Genomic DNA, 17,570 nt, shown 5'->3' with positions numbered 1-17,570 from the left:
TGTTAACTATCGAATACACCAGCGAGGAGTGTATTCAAAAATCTACAAATGCTTCTAACGTTCATTTAACAGGACCAGCCTATACAGACAAACAAATGAACGAAATGCATTTTATGTATACTCCGTCCCAGGGGCCTGTGGAGCAAGCTTGCTTCAACCGGTAACGTGGTTCAAACTTGCTTCAACTGGTAACGTGGTTCAAACTTGCTTCAACCGGTAACGTGGTTCAAACTTGCTTCAACCGGTAACGTGGTTCAAACTTGCTTCAACCGGTAACGTGGTTCAAACTTGCTTCAACCGGTAACGTGGTTCAAACTTGCTTCAACCGGTAACGTGGTTCAAACTTGCTTCAACCGGTAACGTGGTGACGCGGGAGGCCTCGACCAATAGACGCCTTGAGACTGAAAGAGATTGCATGAAAGGGGCAACGCGACTTCGGTTATCAGCCGCTTGCAGCAGCGTGGACTAGTTTGCTCCGCCCACCCGCTCTCTCCCCTTCTCTGCTGTTATGCGCGGCATTGCTCCCACAGACTCCTGGGACATGGTATACTTGAAATACACCAGTTTATGCGAATACTGGTTCGCACTTTCATCAGAGGTCAGACCCCATGTTTTATTACTACGAACGTTCCCGCAAAACAGATTTTATCTATGTCGATTCTATCGTTTCAATGCACTCTCTCAACAGTTAACACCACAATGAAGAAGGAAGTATGTGAATTTTCAGAATTGACGGTTTCTGTTGGTAATGATGGTTGGCCTTCAATGGTATTTGCATTTTTCAGATTTTGGGTCATTTTTCTACCCTTTGGTTAACCGTAACGATGAATGATGTGAGGATGAAACTGCTGAAGGAACGCTCGTAAAGGAAGACCCACGTTTTAGCATACTCTTCATGTTCATATTGTATTATATTGTACACAAAGCGAGCGAGCAGAGTAAAGCAGTGCGCGCTGCTTCAAACGGCTGGTAGCTGGATGAGCGTTCATTGGTCGAGCACTACTTCCGCAGAAGATTTGTTTTCGTTCGCTTCCTCCACGGTATTTTTGGTGTAATGGTGCTATAATTTTATTTAAATTCTGAAGTATATTTAAGTTATGTTAACTACATTACGAAAGTTTGTAAATGTCGCATTTGATGATTGCTCGAGATGTTACGTTAGTTAATGAATTTACTTCCTTCCCGTACCCTACTCTTGCGTAAAGCAACTGTTAATTCTATTTGATATCTTTCGATCTGAAATCGAGATTCATCAATAGATAAAGCGACGGATGGGGGAATGAGTGGAGACAAGTAAATAGAATCAGTGTGCGGAAAATTGCCTCTCGATCGTGAAATGAGTTAGGATTTAGAATCGTCCAGAATTTCACCGTATAACGGGCTAATTGTTAACTGACAACGCTGGAAAGCGCACGTAAAATTATTGAAGTCCAATATATTGATTAGTGTGACGGTATCTGACTTTGAATGGCGACGTTACTACTTGCGAGCATGGGTTCGCAAATCGCTCGATTGACTGAATCAGGTCAGATTAGTTCATTGTGATAGTATTCATAAAATTTAGATTCCAAGCATATGAGGCTGTGAGGATTTGTGTTGGCTTTGGAAATAATACTGATGTTAAGGGTTTTCCTTTACGTACGTTATTAATCATTAGGGGCAGGATAATTACGCATATGCAAATTTATATTTTAAACGTTTCCTTTTTATAATTGCATATTGCACATTCAAATGCTCACTTGAATCATGTACGTAAACTTCTTGCAAATTTTAGAGCCAACAACAATTACTAAAATTGTATATCACATCTGTGCGTAGGGCGTATTGTCTTAATAAAATAACATCCTATATTCTTCCGTTACTGCTCTTCTCTTAATTCTCCACTTTCTTTTACAAAACTTATTCGGAAACACTCCACCACCACTCTTTTCAAGAGAGAAAATACAACAATGCAATGGAAAGTTTATATGATCTGGAAATTGACGTGTCAAGATACTGTTGCCTAAATATTGTATTGGTCAATTGCATTTCGTAAAATACCAGGTAACCAAGAAAGTTCATGCGGTTTTAGTACAAAGAAGAAAAGGTACAAAACAAATTTGTTTACCTTATATTTATTCTGCAAAATATCCACCATCCGCTTCTACAACCTTCTCCCATCTTTGTACAAGCCTGTAGATGCCATGTTTGAAAAAGTCTTTGTGTAGGGCCGCAAAAAACTGCACCACCGCGTTTTCAACCTCCTCGCGAGTTTGGAAATGTCGATTGCGCATATGGTTGTCCATAGACCAAAAAAGATGGTAGTCTGATGGAGCGATGTCGGGTGAATACGCTGGATGTGGCAGAAGTTCCCAGCCGAGAGAAGAAATCACCTCCAGGGTCATCTTTGCTGTATGCGGTTTAGCGTTGTCTTGGTGGAAAAGAACACGCTTCCTATTCACTAATGCAGGTTGTTTTTTTTTTGCAAGCTGTTCGGCCACTCTTTGCAATTGCGCGGAGTACACCTCTTTGTTGATGGTTTTACCACTTTCCCAGAACTCATAATGCACAATCCCAGCCGTAGTCCACCAGACACACAGCAGCACCTTCCCCTGATGAAGAGCAGGTTTTGCAGTTAAAGGTATGGTGTCATTTGACGATAGCCAATGGTATGAGCGTTTCTTGTTATCGTACATTACCAACTTTTCATCACACGTCAAAATGCGGTCCAAAATTGGACAGTTGTTGTTCCTAGTGAGCAAGGAAGCGGAAATGTTCAGTCGTTGGAGACGGTTCGCAGCAGTCAGCTCGTGCGGGACCCACTTACTCAGTTTCCATGATTTGCCAAGCTCATGCAAGTGCACACGAATTGTTTCAGCACTTACCGCAAATCGTTGAGCGAGTTCTTGACACGTTTGACTTGAATTCTCTTCAATTGCTGCCTTCAGTTGGTCCACATCGAGAGATTTCGGTCTGCCCGATCGAGGTTTGTCTGCCAGTGTCTCATCGCCACTCGAGAAGGTCTGAAACCACTTTTGCGCTGTCCGTTCACTAATTGTACCTTCTCCAAACGCTGCACATATTTTTCTTGCTGCTTCCGCTCCTTTTGTGCCCAACTTGTACTCACCCAGTAAACACGCCCTGATTACTGCATTCGACACAGCCATGGTTCACTGCGAATACTTGCTCCCGAACTATCGACTGCGACCTGTTATCTACGTTAGCTGACGTGCCAAGGAATGAGCTTTCCGCCAATCACACATACATGTACCCCTGGCGGCTGAACTGCGTACTACCCCACGAAAACTACGGGCAGTTGTAAAAACCGCATGAACTTTCTTGGTTACCTGGTACAACGAGGTTTTTTATCGGAGTGTAAAAATATTCTTGTCGGAAACGGAAGTTTCAAGGTTGAAAATGTATGATATGTTGTAATCAAACTTCATTTTTCTTCCAATTATAAACCAGCACTGTAGAGTAAACAACATTGCGTGAAAGAATTCAGAACTGCAACAACTTTTACATTTATAACATGATAAATCGTATGAGCTTAAAAAAGTATCTGTCTGCAGGTAGGGTTTTTGCAGTAACTGAAAGAAAAAATAAGGTAAGCTGTTTATCTCAAGTACATATTTATTTGCATATTTTGCGCCTTTTTAGTGCATATTTCAGGTACTTGAAGTGCATAAATATCCTGGCCCTCTTAATCATTCTGTAAGCTTAATTTTTTTAACGTCTGCCCGACCTTTAGTGAAATCTGAATTTTATCTCCCTAAGCGGTGTACAGTCACGGACACTTCTGGGTTGTAAGAACCCTATTGAATTTCAATGGAATCATTACAAGCCAGAAGTGTCCGTGACTGTACAATGAAGGAGCTCCAGACCAAGCGACAAGCAAGTTTCACACCAAGCGCCAAGCGTCACAGACCTCTGCAGTCTATACGCAAGCATTCACCGCGCATGGGTGAACAAATGACAGAGATGACACGATGTACGCCAGTGAGAAAACGGCCCACGCAAGCGCAAAGTGACACATGCAACTTGTTGAATGTATTACTGAGGGTTCATTTCAAAGTGGTACGTGTCGTTCGTCGCCAGTCACGTGTCGTTCCTCGCTTCAGTCTGACAACACCCCCCCCCCCCTCAACCAGACCGGGGCGACACGCGACATTGAAGTGACGAGCGACAAGGGCCCCTTCAGTCTATAAGAAAGCATTCATCGCGCATGTGCGATCAACAGACCGGGTCGACACGATGCATGCTGCCCAGTCTATTTTCTAACTTTAGATCATTATTCCCGGGACGGCGGCGTAGAAACCGATGTGCAATCACAGTGCAAAACGGTTACTTTGACAAAATTCTGTTTCCCTATAGGCTGCTTCGAGGATGGGGATTTTTAACGTTGTCGCTTCTTGCCCAAGCACTAGTCCTAATTGGTTGTTTGACCGCGAGTTCCTTCGTAGGGAAACGCGGCAACAGAGGGTCCATAAAGGCGGTTCCCGCGCCGGATATAAGAGCGGCGCAGCTGTAGGTAACATTGACAAAGAAAAATTCACAGACTGACACCCTGTATAGGCCTAGAACTACCTAGAAATTGCAATCCTCAGGGAGGTCATGTATCTGTTGTTACTGTCTACCTGAAACTGCTATTTTTAAAAAATAGCTTAGCTACACAGAATGCTACAGCTAATTTTTCATTAAGACAATTGTTCAATACTAAGGCTTCAGAGACCGAGGATTGGTCAACGTCATCGCTTTGTCATGAATCTTCTGATTCAAATTCTGATATGGATCAAAGGATCGGATGGCAATTTAAATTGCAGCAACCCCGATTAGCCTCAGCTGTGAGTTAATGGGTTATGTCCGGAACTAATTCACGCATAGTATTTGTACAACTAGGTTATTAGGGGCGAGAGGGAAAGTGAGAAGGGTACGTCCATGGCCTGCGTTAAAGTAGCATCTCCCCGGCATGGCTGGGTAAAAACCATGGAATAATAAGTTTGCCTAGCCCAGAATTGAACCTCCTCCATGATACACTACTGATTATCATCAGCTCTTCAATCCATAATTCAAACTAAGCAAATGTTCTTCTTAAAAAACAAAATTACATTAAAAGTGTTGTTTTGCATGGATAATAACTGGAAATTAAGGTCGATACTCCAGTGGCTGGAATTTTGGAGTCCAATCAACGCCTCCCCTAAAAAACGAATGGAGAATCATTTGGGCTCCCGCCAGAACACCCCCTCCCCCTCGCTTCCTATGGCCGGGAAGCAGTTACACGCCCATGCATTCGCAATTGTTCGCCGGGATGGGGACGTTACTCATTCAGTCTGCATCCTTCAGATATGTACAGGGTACAAGCGGAATAATGAGTAGCGAACTTCATCTGCCTCTGTGTTTATCCCCCCCGGCGGGAGTGGAGACATTTTGGGGCGAATTAGAGAGCCTTCAGCAATGGTACTTCATTAGAAATCATGTTGGAGCTCTCGTTACGGCACCTCTCAGGAAGCGCTGGGAAACCCTGCGCCACGTCACTAAGCTTACCACATTTCGCCATATAAAAGTTGGATATTTTTTTTTAACTTTTTTTTTTTGTAAAAGAGTGGAATGCGACCATTTATTGTTCCTGCATATCACCAGTATTTAAAAATCATTTGCCTATTACTAAAATGTCTTTGGTGCAAGGTTAAGACGCATGAAATACTCTTGAATATACGTTAGAACTGAATAGTCAAAATCGATGCACATAATTTCTTCGTGACAGTTGGCGAACAATTTTCAGATTTGAGAAAACAAAGTTACACAATAGTTGTTGTTGATTTGTCTAGTATATAGTCGAAATATTACGCTTAAGAATATTTGCTAGTGTTGCGAAGTACAGACTTACAAAATTTAATCTTCTGTGTCCGAAGATTCTGTACCGCTATCTTACGTTTCGATTGCGCGAGGAAAGGTTATTAACCAATTTTTGGACTAAGAAACGCCAAGAAAGCAGACATGTCTAACTAGCACAATAATAACAACAAACATCCTTTTGTTTAACAGCTGACAGTTATCGTCTTGGAGCTGTTACTTAATGTTTCAACTGTGTGTGTCTCAATTTGCGGGACACGAGTCTTACAGCATTGGAGAAAAACCACGTTTGCTTCAGCCATTTTGAAGCATGTCCCCTTTTGTTTTCACTTTAATTTCAGTTCTCGAAAGTATTTGGCTGCAATAAAAATTTCAAGAAGCGCTTGAATTTAGGCAGTTTTTGTAGACGCAAAATTATCGACTTCAAGCACAACACGGACTCTTGGCTGCAGAAAAACATTTGAATGGTGAAAACGGTTTTAAGTCGGTCGTACGTCAGTGTAAGACGATCCTGACAGAGCCCGCTGCTGTCGTTCCCTTGAACATTCGGTCAGTGGAACACCTGACCCTTGAAAATTGTAACGACCCTGCGTGGTCGCCACATTTAACGACCCTGCGCGGTCGCAATATTATATTTTGTTAAGAAGGATGGATGAAGAATGCATGCTAAAAGTTTAAATGTGTTAACGGATCCACCTCTACGTTTATTAGTTTCGCTTATTATTATTTGACCCTGCGTGGTCGATGTATTCTGTAAATGTTGACGGGTCCACCTCTACGTTTATTAACTTCGCTCACTATTAGACCCTGCGTGGTCGTTGTATTTGGTAAATGTTATTATTTATTGTCAATTACACTGTTCAACTCGATATTTAGGATTGCAGAGTCCTGCGAGGCTTATTATTAATTGTATTGTCTGAATGCACACAGTTTTAGTTTATATTGACACATGCAACTAGTGATTTTCCCACTAGTGTTTTCTTAATGTTACTTCTTGGATGATTCTCAGTACGAAGGTTGCAATATGTAAAAAAATGAGTTAGCAACGCGTACTTGTAGTTACTATTTTCACCACCCATGCGCCACCGCGAGTATAAAGCCAGCGCAGCAAGGCCCGCAGTTCAGTTGGCTTTCTGGTCGGCTCCCGATAAGATCTCTCTTACCAACGGACCTGGAAGAAGGATCACTCCGCTCTTGCGAGAGTCCAAGCATCCTAAGGAAGGAAGGAAGGAAGTTGCACTCCGCTCTTGCGAGAGACCAAGCACCCAAGAGAAGTTGTCCTCCGCCTGCGGGCGAGAGAAGCCGCGCTCCGCTTTCCAGCGAGAGAGAGGTTGAACTCTGCCTTTGGCAAGAGAACCCACTCCACTTTCGAGTGAGAGATACCCCACTCCGCTTATTGGCGAGAGAGAACAGCTCCACTTTAGAGTGAGAGGACCCACTCCGCTTATTGGCGAGAGAGAACAACTCCACTTTAGAGTGAGAGGACCCGCTCCGCTTGTTGCGAGAGGTTTCCTTCCCCTATCAACCTGCGGCACCCCGCCAGGGTAGTGTGGCGTTGGGTTTCCAGACAACCTACGGCGACCAGGCCCTAAATAAAATTAGGTCCCCATACTCCCCATTGGCGCCTCACTTTGAGGAATGAATTGGATGTTCCCTGCTTCCCCCCTTATCTCTTCGAGTATAAAGGTGGTACAGGTAAATGCACGTGAGTGGTAAGGGTAAAGGTAAAGACACGTGAGTAAGTGTGCTAACGGACATCCTTGTGATACGATTATAATAAACTGTTACATCTATATATAAACCTGGTTTAGTCTTTCTTTACACCCAGCAAGCCCTGAGATATTTCTGAGTCTTTGTACTACGACTGAATCAGTTAGCACATATGGGTAAACTTTTGCCGACCACCCAACTGCAGTGTTTAGCGTGTTGAACGCAGCCAGTACCAGTACTCCTGCGCCGTGGTGCTGAGCACTGCGTGGGTGGACGTTGCATAAAGTTTTTGGCGCTCATAACGTGGGGCCCGATTGTAAAGACTGAAACCAAAACGCCAGTGGGGGCCTATTAGCTACAAGGACTAGAAGGGGCTCATAAGTGTCAGTGTTAGTGTACGTCCAAAGAATTCACGAAGGAGAAGATATAGTGTTGTGTTGTGGAAGAAACCATAGACGGTGTGCCAAAATGGAAAGGGACGCGTCAAGTATGAACTTAAGAAGCAGAGGGAGGAAAACCGTAGATGAAGAGACTGGGTTCGGATGCTGTGAGGATACCGGAGGAGAGATGGAGTATTTCCAGTGTTGCCAATGTCTCCAGAAGTTCCATTGGATATGTGAGGGGCAAGAAGAGACCTCAGTGTCCACTGCAGAGTCCAGATGCAAGACGTGCTCAACAGTACCCTTGAAGGTTTCCGGGCAAGAACCAAGTGCTCCTAGTACGACCCCATCAGACCATTGGTTATTAGAATGGCTGATGAAAGATAAAGAAGAGAGAAAGAAAGAGAAATCGGAGGAAGAAGAACATAGACGAAAGGAAAGAATAGAGGAAGAGAAGCAGAGAAAGAAAGATATGGCTCAATTAGAGAGAGCTAGAAAGAAAGAGGTAATGGAGCTAAGACAAGTAGTGGAGTCCATGGAGGAGAAAAGGCTTCATGAAAAAGCTGAAGAAGCTAAAAAGGCACTTGAAAAAGCAGAAGAAGAAGCTAAAAAGACACTTGAGAAAGCAGAAGAAGAAGCTAAAAGAAAACTAGAGACACAAGAATTTAGGTCGCTAATAGAGTCTCTTGAAAAAAAAAAGAGAAATTGAAAAACGAGAAGCAGAAGAGAAAAGAGAATTTGAAAAACGAGAAGCAGAAGAGAAAAGAGAAAGAGAATTAGAAATTCTCCGTGCGTTGGTTGAAAGACAGGAAGAAAAGAGAATGAAAGAAAAAGAAGAGGAGAATGAGATAAGACAGCAAGAAGCTGAAAGAAGCAGAGCAGAACTACAGACTCTTTTCTCCCAACATAAGACAGACCAGTTAGAAAGTCTTAGGGAGGAATTAGAGAAAATTAGAATCTCTTGTCAGCTGGAAGTAGTGAAAGTAGTGGAAGAACAATTAGAACCTTTAGCTGCCTGGCGTGGTGAAATTGAGAAAAATTTAGATACCTGTCTACAATTGGTAGCCCAGTCTACGACGGAAAGTGGAAGTGAAGAACCAGAGAGAGTTAAGCAGATAGAAGCAGCAGTAAAGACTCTGAGTGAGCAGGCCGTAGTTATGGAGAAGGCGGTCGAAGAACAGAAAGTAGCTGCAGAAACGATGGCCAAAGCAACCGGCGAAAAGGTGAACTCTCTCCGAGGAGAGACACAGAAATTGGAAGTATCTCTTCGGCAAGAAATACATGAGCAGACTGGGTCTATAGTCCGAAGAGTAGGTGAACTGCAAGATAAAATTGAACGGTTGCAGCTACAACCGGGAGTCACTTCTGATGTTCTCCCCGATTCCATTGAACGGGATAGAAGTTTGAATCCTGAGGCAGCCTCTTATGAACCTCCTAGAGTGGTGCAGAATCCTTTCTATCTGGGAACCATTCAATCAGATAAGCGTAAGCGGCCTAGAGAAGCAGATAGTTTCGACGGGACATCTCCTCGGCGAAGAACAGAATTTAAGATGCCTAGAATGGCTGACATCGCACACATCCCCAAGTTCAAGGGTGATATCGAAGCTCAGTCAGCTGAGAAATATCTTCGTGAGCTCAATGTAAGCTTCGAGCTCATGCAAGTACCTGACAATTACAGACTCGAATTGCTACCTAGAGTATTCACAGGTAAAGCTGAACATTGGCTGGCAGGTAACATAGACAGTTTTGCTAGCTATGCAGATTTCTGCATAAAGTTTAAAGAAGAGTTTGCCTCCGAGAAGGCTAAGCAGAGACAATTAACTGCAATAAGAAATAGAAGATATTCCCGTCCCGTACATGAAAATATGGAGAGCTTCGCTTGGAGCATTTACGCCGCCTATAGGAATCTAAGTGACAACTTCAGCGAGAGCGAGGTGCTGAATTTGATCATAGGTCAGTTACCTTACAGAACTCGAAATCTCTGCCTTGCGCACTCTCCCGGAACAGTCGACGAATTGACCAGTTTCCTCAAGGACTTTGAAATATACGATGATCCCGACTTCTGGAGAAATAAAGAGGACTTCAAAGGTAAAGAACTTCCCAATAAGAATTTCAAAGTGCGGAGCATTGAGACCAAGAGTGATACTAAACCAGAACACTCTTGGAGGACTCGGAATTTTAATAGAGGTGGAGGTAACAGGGGACTCAACCGTAACCAGAATGGTCGATGGGAACCTTATCGACCAAATCCAGGGCGTTCAAGAAGAGAATTTCCCAGGGGCAACCTCCAGAGAGACCAAGACAGAAATTGGAGATCCTCGGTCGGAAGAGGAGGAAGTCCAGTCCAATATAGTTCCAGAAGGTACTCTTCCAGAAACTCAGATCGCAGTAGTGAACCCCCTGATCCTGGAGAAGTGCAGACTGTGGAGCAGCTAGACACTCTTGGGACAGTTCGAGAGTTTACGGGTAACCAGAGGTCACAAAGTTGCCAAACCAACTAGTCACCCTCACAGTGTCTCTCCCATTTTCCATTGCCAAGCAGCCATCCCAGAAGGAAGAAAGGAGGAAGAAAGAAGTAGTAGGGGAAGAAAAGGACCAAGTGACTGAAGTGTAGAAGAGACAGAGACTCTTACCAGTTTGATCTTTAATATTTCCAGTAAAATTTTTCCAGAAATTGTAAGTTTTAAATTTCTACCAAAATTTTTGCCCGAGGAAGGGGCGTATGTAACGACCCTGCGTGGTCGCCACATTTAATGACCCTGCGCGGTCGCAATATTATATTTTGTTAAGAAGGATGGATGAAGAATGCATGCTAAAAGTTTAAATGTGTTAACGGATCCACCTCTACGTTTATTAGTTTCGCTTATTATTATTTGACCCTGCGTGGTCGATGTATTCTGTAAATGTTGACGGGTCCACCTCTACGTTTATTAACTTCGCTCACTATTAGACCCTGCGTGGTCGTTGTATTTGGTAAATGTTATTATTTATTGTCAATTACACTGTTCAACTCGATATTTAGGATTACAGAGTCCTGCGAGGCTTATTATTAATTGTATTGTCTGAATGCACACAGTTTTAGTTTATATTGACACATGCAACTAGTGATTTTCCCACTAGTGTTTTCTTAATGTTACTTCTTGGATGATTCTCAGTACGAAGGTTGCAATATGTAAAAAAATGAGTTAGCAACGCGTACTTGTAGTTACTATTTTCACCACCCATGCGCCACCGCGAGTATAAAGCCAGCGCAGCAAGGCCCGCAGTTCAGTTGGCTTTCTGGTCGGCTCCCGATAAGATCTCTCTTACCAACGGACCTGGAAGAAGGATCACTCCGCTCTTGCGAGAGTCCAAGCATCCTAAGGAAGGAAGGAAGGAAGTTGCACTCCGCTCTTGCGAGAGACCAAGCACCCAAGAGAAGTTGTCCTCCGCCTGCGGGCGAGAGAAGCCGCGCTCCGCTTTCCAGCGAGAGAGAGGTTGAACTCTGCCTTTGGCAAGAGAACCCACTCCACTTTCGAGTGAGAGATACCCCACTCCGCTTATTGGCGAGAGAGAACAGCTCCACTTTAGAGTGAGAGGACCCACTCCGCTTATTGGCGAGAGAGAACAACTCCACTTTAGAGTGAGAGGACCCGCTCCGCTTGTTGCGAGAGGTTTCCTTCCCCTATCAACCTGCGGCACCCCGCCAGGGTAGTGTGGCGTTGGGTTTCCAGACAACCTACGGCGACCAGGCCCTAAATAAAATTAGGTCCCCATACTCCCCATTGGCGCCTCACTTTGAGGAATGAATTGGATGTTCCCTGCTTCCCCCCTTATCTCTTCGAGTATAAAGGTGGTACAGGTAAATGCACGTGAGTGGTAAGGGTAAAGGTAAAGACACGTGAGTAAGTGTGCTAACGGACATCCTTGTGATACGATTATAATAAACTGTTACATCTATATATAAACCTGGTTTAGTCTTTCTTTACACCCAGCAAGCCCTGAGATATTTCTGAGTCTTTGTACTACGACTGAATCAGTTAGCACATATGGGTAAACTTTTGCCGACCACCCAACTGCAGTGTTTAGCGTGTTGAACGCAGCCAGTACCAGTACTCCTGCGCCGTGGTGCTGAGCACTGCGTGGGTGGACGTTGCAAAATCAACGGATAACATTGCTCCAAATTGTGAATTCAAGATGGTGGACATCAAGATGGCTCCCGACCGTGTGTGTGACGTCAATGTGGTTCCCCCTTGGCCAGGCAACGATTGCGATTGTTCATCGCCATTTGCACGTTCCATGCCGAAGTGGCCTTGTACTGGGGGTGTTAAGTGACTTATTGAGCCATAACTTTGTGGTATTGTTAACTCTGCAACAATTAAAGTTAGGTGAAAACAAATGTCACTGTTGTTGAGCCACCCTGTATAATTCTCGTTTACAGTCAATTTTCATCCCAGTATGCTTTTTATTATTTCTTTTCTCTATTTGAATATTCTTCTATCTGGACTTCGTTCGTAATGGACAGATCTGGATCTGGACTTCCTTCTTAATGGACAGATCTGGACTTCCTTCTTAATGAACGCTCTGGATCTGGACTTCCTTCTTAATGGACGTTCTGGATCTTGACTTCCTTCTTAATGGACGTTCTGGATCTGGACTTCAATTTATTTATGTTTTGACGATTTAATGAATTCCTTTATCCTTGTCCAGCTTTTTCCTTTAAACTTTGGGAATAATACTAATATCCTCCCTTGCGACTGCGATTGGAACGCGCCAACACTAACTGGGTGCAACAGAGTGTATACTTGGTGCAAACGACTGACACGCGCAACCAAGTAGGTGTTACGATGTAAACAAAGTTTCCGCTATGGGAATGGTAAATCAACCAAACAGATGCAATATCTGTTCAGACACAAACTTGTATCAGTGCTTTGACTTCTTTCATTTTCGTATTAACTTACATATGATCACTGATTTGATTTATCGAATATATATATTAATTTATTTCTTTTATATTTATTCTTTCTCTTCTTATAGTAGATTATATTGTTTTTCATCTTTCCAAATAGCTTTGTTCTTATTTATATAGTTATTCACATATATTATGCTAATTCTTAATCTTGCATGTCTGGTGCTGCCATCTCTGTTGCGCTTTGGCAAACTATTTACATTATTTGGTCCTATTGGGTACGTAATATATGTCGCATGGCCTATGCATGTACTTGACCGTTTCATGTTGGAAATTATTTTTGAGGAAGTTTATTTCTATTATTTCTTGCGTGACAGCTACAGATGTATGCTCCGATAGAATGTGAAAAACCGTAGGAAACATCAATTTACACGTGGTTTCATGTAGCTGTCACAAATATGCCTAACGCGCACCACAGTTGTTTCTTTAATAAATTTTTGGAAAAACTTGCCCGTTATGCATATAATTTTTAAGACAAACACAAGTACTGAGATTCGCGAAAAAGACCACGATTCCCATTTTAAGCCAAATTCGCGCTATTTCAAATGCATGACAAATGTGTTTAGAGGATTTCATTGCCTATACATAAACACTTTATCTCAACAATTAGCATTTTCCGGTGTTATCGCGTTTGCGAAAACGTAAAGTCCCTAACAATATCACTAAAGGCGTTCTGTTGCTGCAAGACAATGCACACGCTCATACTGATCACCATATGATTTGCGCGCTACATCAACTCGGCTGGGAGTTATTGCGGCACACTCTTCTTACAGACCTGGCCTCGATCCAAGCGATTTTCACCTGAGTTGACCCTTAAAGAAGTTCCTTCGATGTTCAGCAGTGACGAAGGGGTAAAGCACTTGGATCATGGCCCCGGTTTACTGAGAGATCTTTTCTTTTATACAAGCATTATTGTAGGGGGATTACATCAAGAAATGAAAGTCATTTCTACATATTCATGTGTACAGCTATTCTGAAATATCAAATCCCGATTTCATTTGAACGCCTCTCGTACTTAAACTCCGTACCAGCTAACTGTAGACCAGGCGAACGAGAACAAGTCTCTGCGCAAGTAGTGACGCGAGACGGCTCCACCAATCAACAGTGAGAGAAACGGGATTGCGTAATGGGCGACGGGATTTACCCGATTTCCTCCTTCGCTATGCAGAGTTGCAAACTTTTGAAAACGATAATACCGAACGCACATTGCAAACTCACCGTATTTTTGTCTTCAGGTCCGTACGATTGGTTTAAGAATTTCTTAGGGGAATATTAGGGATAAAACAGCCAAGAGCAAATTTTGACAAGCCGTGCACTTAGCGTATGGGCTAAGGTCTGGACCGTACGTCTGTACGTGCAACATTGGCTAATCGCGAAGGTGAGGATGTGATGATATGATGAAATTGATGAAGGGACATTCACAAACTTCCATCCCTAGGGCGGGATCCGAACCACTCTGCCACAGAGGTCGGCTAGTGTGTGTGTGTGTGTGTGTGTAACATGAATACACTTATACATGTATGTATGTACACACACACACATTATATACCTATAGGTATACATACACATGTTACGCACGGTCCGCAGGCAACGCCACGAAGCTGTGATTGATGAAACGTCGCGAACAACTGCAGAAGACGTGGCTGCAGTACGAAAGCAGAGCCACGAGTCGGGGAACGCAAGAACGCCAGACCTTAGTCCATTCGACTTGTTCCTGTGGGGTGGAAATAACGTTAAAACAAATAGTTCTATTGCTGTCTCGCTAGGTTTCTTGAAAACTAAACAAAAAATATATTATTGGATGATAATACACTTATTGTTCCGCACGAGACGTTAACACTTATAAAGTTTCAACTTCATTGGAGGTGTCTTGTAAAGTAAAGTAAAAGACTTTTGTATTCAAATAAGCGCCAGAGAGAGGCAAGAACTGGGAAAAGGCCTGCAGGGAAAACAAAAGCACGAGCCTTGAATACAAATCAAGCTCAAACACTGAAAGGGCCCTGGCATCCACGACGATGCGGAGGGCGTTACGGGAGGTTCACGAACGAGCACTTGAAGAGAGATATACTGCACTATGCAGTAGGCAAGGCAGAAGCGCTTCTCTCTAAAAAATATAGGGTGTTTATGTATGCTTAATACAAACAACCAGCACTGCTAAAGCCTTCAGGTACACTCTTCGCCCTAAAGTTCATAGGAATTATTTGTAAATATAGGAACGTTCGGCTCGGTGGTCGAGCCCGTTAAGAGGTCGACTTACGATCTCTCCACCGACGTTCCTGGGTTCGAATCCCTGCCTGAGTGTTCTTTGTAAGTGTCCCTTCGTGTACACTTTTTCAAATATGTTAATTATTGGTTATAGTGTGGAAACGAGTGAAAGTAAAAGAGTTAGTTCTGTTAATGTTTAGTAGTAATAAGGTTAGAGTAACAAATTATATTGTATATACACATGGTAATGGGTGATAATCGTGAAATACAGTAACACTATTCCATATAACTTTGTTGCACATATATTATTAATTACCAACAAAATTAATTCATTTAAATGTATATGCTTAGAAAAAATAAAGATTAGGTTAGTGAAAATATCAATAATATCATGCGGGAAACCAGCATGGGGTAGTTCTGTTCTGATATTCTTCAGTATTCACTAGGGAGGAAGGCAAAAGTATACCTGTACCTCTTCCAGTATGTTTCATCATCAATGAAAAATGCTGATAATCTAATTATATTAAATATATGAATTGTATTGTTTGTGTAACCAACATTGTTGTCCTGGAAATCCGAACAACGATATACATATAATGTTCATTTCCAAATCATCTATATATAAAAGAAATTGATTGTGTGTGTATATATATATATGTTTGTTCAGGCATAACTCTCGAACGCCTGAAGCAATTTCAACCAAACTTGATACACAGATGACTTACAATCTGGAAAGAAACACTGTGAGGGGAAGACACCCCTGCCACCCATAGGGGTGGGTGCGAGAAGGGATGACTTGTAAAAATAATCGAAAACGACCGATATTGGTGTGAAATCCATAGTTTTCTGGGTCGCTAAGATGAATAGTGACGCTCCCAATACGTTCAATTTATTTATTCTTGCTCCTGGAGGTGAAATTGTGTGGCCGCGGTGGCTCAGTCGGTTACGCGTCTGACGACCATGCTAAAAGTCCCAGGTTCGATCCCCGGCCGGTTCAAATCCGGGAACTTTTCTAACGTTGGAAGCGGCTCCGGCGCCCACCCAGCGCCGAATGACATGGGTACCTGGGGGAAACCCTGGGGGGTAACGGTGGTCACGGGCATGATGCTGATCACATCACCCCCACTCACGACCGGATCAAGAAAGTTTGTGGGCGTTACCCCCACACCTCCTATACGTCTTCATGGCGTGGTGCTAAGCACAGGGGAGCACTTTACCTTTTTTTACCTGGAGGTGAAATTAAGAATGTTGTTTATAATCAAGTTTTGAGTTAAATTAATATTATAGTGAATTTGTAAAATATTTTACTTTATAATTTGTATATTGTACTTATATTGTGTAAATAAAATTAGTTACATTTTACACTATAGTTAGAATTCATTATTTTCCTCTCTAATAGAAGATTGGGATAAATAAATACTCGGGCAACGCCGGGAAATCAGCTAGTAGTAAATAAAGAGAATAATTAAGACGGCGGAACCGAAATTCAACGGTTATGACGTCTTGTAAATTGCAGGTACCAGGACATCAAGGGGCATACCTCTGAACGTATGCGGGTGGAGGTTGGGCTACTTTCGATAGTTCCACCTCTTTATATAAGTGTCCCTTCATTAGTTTTATCACATCACTCATCCGTATCGTCGAAAGTGGCAGAAATGTAGCGATTTAATTTTAGTATAGTGGCTTTTCTGCCAATTTTGGCTAATCGCGACGATGAATGATGAAACTGTTGATGGGTACTCTCAAAAGTCACCCATGCCAAACCGGAATTCGAAAGCGAAACCCCTGAGGTCGGAGCGGGCTGTGGTAACTACTTCGCCACAGAGGTAGAAAGAGAAGAAATGTAACATTAAAGTTAAAAAAATGCAAACAGGACCTACAATATCAAACACATTTACAGGATCATACACTGAATAAGGTGTGGTGCAGTATAATATGAAAAATAGTCTTGGTGTTACAGAACACTCCATTTGGTGTTAAAGCGCAATCGGTGGGGTTCGGTTGGATATTTGCTGTTTTTGGTTAAAAATATATACGCTACGAACAACAAGCCTTCTCCGGCAAAAGTAGAAACACATGGATATTTACTAGACTTACCAGAAATGGCATTTAGTTGCACAGTTTCAAATGAGTTGGTGTATCAGGTGAGGCACATACCTGCAAGAATAATAAGAATGCATTGTACTGAACATTCTGTAACGTAAAGAACAACACAAGTCTATTTTCACATTTCGAATTGAAGCAGTTCTGGTCAACCCGCTGTGGCTGTCAATGAGCGTTCTTGTATGCACGTGTGGACTGCAGACCGAGAAGTATTACTGTAGCGTTGTAAGAGGGGCATAATGAAGGGTGAGATAGTCAAGAGGCTTCGTCGGTCGCGTTCGTGCAGTGAGAAACTTCTCGTCATCCGATTCGTGAGTAACAGTGCGGTGTGGCATTGTAATCAAAGCAGGATAAACAGGGGGCAGTTCCGTGGAAAAGTAGGCATCTTTCTC

At 42.8% G+C, this 17,570-nt stretch overlaps 1 pseudogene; it reads right to left on the bottom strand.

Moving 5' to 3' along the window:
- Positions 1–2,114: 2,114 nt before the first annotated feature.
- LOC145990107 (histone-lysine N-methyltransferase SETMAR pseudogene) lies at positions 2,115–3,146 on the bottom strand (annotated as a pseudogene).
- Positions 3,147–17,570: the final 14,424 nt, after the last annotated feature.

This window comes from Lepisma saccharinum, chromosome 7 (genome assembly GCF_977018435.1).
Source record: "Lepisma saccharinum chromosome 7, izLepSacc3.1, whole genome shotgun sequence".
Classification (NCBI taxonomy): Eukaryota; Metazoa; Arthropoda; class Insecta; order Zygentoma; family Lepismatidae; genus Lepisma; species Lepisma saccharinum.
The sequence above is the reverse complement of the archived record's forward strand: the minus strand, read 5'-3'. Positions and strand labels throughout refer to the sequence as shown.